The sequence below is a fragment of the Crocodylus porosus genome, unplaced genomic scaffold, assembly GCF_001723895.1.
Source record: "Crocodylus porosus isolate Cpor-Errol unplaced genomic scaffold, CroPor_comp1, whole genome shotgun sequence".
NCBI classification, from domain to species: Eukaryota; Metazoa; Chordata; order Crocodylia; family Crocodylidae; genus Crocodylus; species Crocodylus porosus.
This window is the reverse complement of record NW_017728943.1, coordinates 128,957,842-128,963,322: the sequence shown is the minus strand read 5'-3', so window position 1 is coordinate 128,963,322 and position 5,481 is coordinate 128,957,842.

Here is a 5,481-nt window from a genome sequence, read left to right as displayed (position 1 = left end):
TCAACATTCTTCCTAATAGCAGCGAGGAGGGAAAAGCCTAAAAAAAAATCCTGAATCCCTTCTTGTTAATTAGAAGTTGCTACTGTTCAGTGCCTGTTCATTCACAAGCAAACACCTGGTTTATACAGTAAAAGATGTTTCCATCCATGAAGCACTGCAGGATCTATGTCTATGCTGGCTGCTAATAACAACCACAACCACCTCAGTTCAGTTCCTGAATTCCCAACTGCGGTAGGAAACTTTGGCAACTAGAAATAAAACTGATCGACTACAGTTGAATATATAAGTTTTATGAGAGAGTTTTTCTCAAATGTACTTTTATATGACGACTAGCAAATTAAATCTGTATGGGACAGTCCTGAATAATGAATTAAGAAAAACTAGAAATCCCTCATTTAGGCTGCAAACTTCTTTTTCTGCATGCAGAAAAGGAAAGACATGAGAGAGGAAACTGTAAAAGACTCGGGGACAAGCTATAACATGGACTTTGTCATTAGTGGTACATACAGGCTCTTGGGGACATGAGATTGAAATAAGAATGGTCACCCAATCTAAAGTAAGTCAGGATGGGGGTGCTAGCAGGCAGGGTCTGCAGCATGTATGGGGGGGGGGGTGGAGGGCAAGCAGCATCTGCAGGGAAGTTGGCAGGGTTTGACATGGTCGGGGGGGCAAATAGGGTCTGTGGGGCTGGAGTTCCAGGGGCTATTTTTATCCCCCCATCCTAGAAAAACAACCCCCTCAGTAAACCTACACCACCCCTGATTCCACTTGCCCCTACTCCAACTGACTTTGATCAGCTCCCAGCACCAGTGAATACCAGTAAAACAGGTACAAAGTTCAGCTTGTGGGATGGGGGTTCGGTGGCCTTGAGATGGACTGCCTGGTCCATCTGCCTGGGGGGAGATTGTCTGTTTTGGGGGAGGGGCAAGATGTTGTGGGGCTAAAAATGGCCTGGTGCCAGGTGGGGATAGGAAAAAAGTACAGTCCCAGATTGGCACCAGGGGCTCAGCTTTCCCAGCCAGGAGGTTATGTTGGGAACAGTACAGAAATATGGTTAGATTGGTCTCACCTGACTACCATGGAGGTACAGTTATCTTGGGTCAGGTCGGCCATTTTTAGACTGATCTAACCTTCCTGAACTTCTGTGCAGTTTGCACTCAGATCACTAGTTAGGTCAATTTAAGCATAAGTTCTGTATCTGGGTGAACTAAGTTAGATCAGGTGGCCATTTTTAACATGATTTAACCTCCCCAAACATCTGTACCTAGTCTAGGAGAGTATAATGTACATTTTTCTCCAAAAGCACAGCCCTTTTCACAGATGCACAAGCACCAGGCCTCACCTTAGGTAGGAAATTTTGTTAAAATTCTTCATATTTCTTACCTCCATTTCAATTCTACCAAGAGGACTGTCAGAGGACAAAAGGGGACAGGCCTTGTGCTATGAAAAGCTGAACCAAAGTTAGGCACCGTGGTTTAGAAAGAGAGAGACTAAAAATCACAAAACTGGACAAGTGATACTGCTATTTAATGGAGTTAAAGGAGTGGCAGATATAGTAAGAAATTTGGAAGCAAAAATAACTTTACATACACTTTAGTTGCAATATGATTCTACTTCTAGAAGGCAATGGTCTACAGGCGCACCAGACAGAAAACAACCATTTGAAAACCTTATTGTGTTTTTATATCAGAAAATGATAGGACACTTTTCCCTCCTGCCCCACAATTATTTAGAAAGAAGCTTCTACTATAGTTAAATACATTTAAGCACACAGATCCAGATAAGTTACATTCAAGAGTTTTAAGAGCAGTGCAAGAGAGCTTCCTGGACCACTAATTTTTTTTTTTTTTTTAAACACATCTTGGAAAATACAGGAAATTCCAGAACACTGGAAGAAGTAAGTATCATGGTGATATTTAAGAAAAGTGAACCAGATGCCCTGGTTAATTATAGGATATTCAGCTTACCATTGTCTTAGGCCAGTGGTTCTCAACTTATTTAGACATAAGGAACCCCTCATTAGACTCCAGACACCTACTCAGAAAACGCCAAGTCTTAGTTTTCACTCATTTTTTGACTACAGATAAATATTAGTGCAATTCTTTTGTTGCAAAGAACTCAGTAAGACCATAATAGGTCAGAGTATCTTTGACATTACGGATTACTGTTTGAAATCTCTGGGTTTATCTCATTAATCATGTGTAGGTGTTTAGACACCTAACAGTGCCATAGCTGCATGGCACTACACGGCATCCTTAAAAGGATCTTGTTCACTCTGGTTGAGAAAAACAGCTTTAGGCAATATCAACAGAACGGCTGAGAAAGGGCTAACAGGAAATAATTAAATTAACTGTATTTGCACTTTTGGCATCACTCAACATGATTACACAAAAATAGATTTTACAGGCTAACCTTTTATTATTTGCTGAGGACATTACAAGACTGCTTCAAATATAATGGAGTCAGCTACAAAAATGCTGGCAACTTCTAGATCAAAGACCATGACGGTATTCCACAGGTTACCTGTGGACCCAAGATAAGCAGTGAGTTTGATTCATTAAAAATATTCTTCCTAGGGGTCAGCTGCTAGATTCAAATTTCCAGAACAATGTTGGTAATTAAGATGATGCTGCATAGAACATGTGCAGAAAGTGCATTTCTCACACTTCGGTGTAAACTCACTGAAAAACAAAGTGCTTACTGAAATATGTAAATTTTCAGGTGGGATGCTTTTTAAATATGCTGTTCTCATTCTCCCCCTTCCTCCCAACATGATCCCAGCATAAAAGGTAAGCATTAAAAGTTCCTGAAAAAAAGTTTAAAAAAGGTACATCCAGAAAACTGCATTGCTTCTAAAAATGCTTGATTAGCTTCAAGTGACTTGTGTGAAGCTATTCTAGTGCATGTGACCTAACTATTTCAGATCCTACAGAATTACAGAATCATGAGAAATAAGCCTAGAAATAGATGTCGCCCAATGAAGTGGCTCAGCAGTGCCAGAATGTGCCTAGAAGCTTTCCCTACAAACAGGCAAAAAGCCTGAGGCTGAATCGATTCAAACTAGGCAGCTTCCTCTAAAGTTGCATAGGTAGAACTGATAACCAACTGAACTGACATACAATTTTTAACTGAGAAAAGCAAGGGTAGGTCTGCACTGACCCAGGCCAGTGGGCAGGAGGTACTAGAGCACATCTCCCAGCCTGCTGGCCATTGCCAGCCCAAGCCCAGCATCCCCAAATCCCTGCTGTGCCTCACAGGGGGTTAAGGAGCCCCCTGTCCCGGTGCTGGTCCACCTTGGGGGGAAGCCTCCCCTATCAGGAGGTTCCCCCCAGCCTGGGTTACCCAGCCTAGGCAGCCCTGGGTAGCTGAAGGGAATTCCCCCCTCCCCTTTCCCAGCAGCTGATGATAGCTTCAGCCACAGCAGTGAGGGAGATGGAAACCTGCCAGCCAGGTGCCTACCCATGCAGCCAAGCATGGGGGCACCAGGGAGCCCCCACCTTGCAAGGCTTCCCACACCCTAGCCCAGGGCCCCCTAGTCCCAGGCAGCACCAGGGAACTGAATGGCAATCTTCCCAACCTAACCCCCTTCCCTCAACTGCTGGAAACTCAGGGATAGCTCTGGGAGCAGAGAGAAAACATCTAAGGCAAAACCGAGTGTGGAGAAGCAGGAGGATTTCTCTCTGCTCTCTGAAACTGCCTGAGACTCACAGGGACTAAGGCAAGGTTCAGGATGGGAAGAATTCCCACAGCTCCATGGGCCTGCCAGGGGTGGGAAGACCCTGGGCTGGGGGAAGCCCCTCAAGGCAGGTGCTCCCATGCTGGGCTGCATGAGCAGGCATGTAGCCCAAAGGACTTCTCCCTGCCTTCTATGGCAGCCACAAAAGCAATCAACAGCTGGGAAGGAAGGGAGTGGGCTACCAGAGTCTGAACAGTCCATACCACAGGGGCTTTCCCTTCCCTCTCTGATGTGTAGAGTCTGGCTAAGGCAGCCTGGGGGTCTGTTTCCTTTCCCCGCTGTCTCTGTGAGCTGCTGGACATAGGCAGGTAGCAAACTAAGGAGCAGAGGGCTGAGGCAGTCCCTGCTCCACCGGAGCTGCAAAGTATCCTGGGATGCTGGAGGACTGAGTTAACTTGAAACAGGAAAGGATCCGGGACAGAAATTCTATAAACCAGTTTGACTTAAATCAGTTAAGGCTGATATTACATCCAACCAGGTTTATCTTAAACCAGTTTTAGTCATTTTGAAAGTGGTTTATGATCACTGAATTTCTGTTCTGTCACAGTTTAAATCAGTTTCTGATCACTTAAACCAGTTTGTGTGTAACTTCTGTACCTGGCCCTAGACATTTTCAGGGGCACAACTCTGGAAGTGGGAAACTCCAACTCTCCCTGCTTCCAAAGACCTACACACCAGAGATGCTGGGAATGCATCTCTGGGAGCACAGGAAGCTGGACAGCCATTCCCCAGGCTCAAAGGGCCTGATCCTTCATGGGAATTCCTGGTACATACAGGACCAAGCCCCTCAAGCCCGAAGAATGCTTGCCTAGGGCTTGAACACCTCTGGGCTGCCTGTGCTCTCCTGCCATAAACAAACAGACATCCACTGCAATAAAGCAGCATAAATTATTACTACCTTTTGTAACAACCCCATTATGGAACAACAAAGGGTATGGATGTCTATTTGCTTTTACTTTGTGGTACCATAAAAAAATGTTATGGTGGCACAGAGTTGACGAAAGGCAACATCTGTTTCCACATTAACTTTCCTTTTTTCAACTCTGTTACCAGTACAACCCTCAAGCTGAGCAAGATAAAGAGATTATAAGTTTCCTTACTTTCTTTAGTAAAAATTAATTTTTGGTAACTATGTCGGAAAAACTCTCGATATGCTATGAACCACAAGTCACCTCACTTGGAAAAATATGACCCAGTTACTAGATGACAGATGTTATATCAGCACAGATATAAAAGCACCCACTATGCCATTTATGAAAACAACCAAAAATAAAGAATATAAAAGTTTAATAAAAGGAAAGAAAATAAGTGTTTATAAAAATACAAACCAACTGATGAGAGACAAACTGAGTCATGTGAAGCTAACTTTTCCTGGGTTCATCAAATAAACTTTTAAATGATTTATGGCACCTCCTTAAGAACAGCACCACCCTTTTGCATGGAAGATGGAAAAGCACAGATTTAAAATAGCTCATACAGGGCATGGCTACACAAAACATTTATTGCGGAGCTGAACAATTAGCTCCAAGGTACCGTCTTCGTGGGGGTGTCTACATGTACACTTTAATTCGCAGTAGCCTATTCTACTGCATATTTAAGTGGCATGTAAAAAAAAAACAAACACACTAATATGCTAATTCACAGTAGAATAAGCTACTGTTGCAGCAAAAATTTGGGTCTGTGTCTGTATCAGTGAGGCCATGTCATCTGGTCCAGTGTGTAAGTAGGTTGTGTGTGTGTGTGGG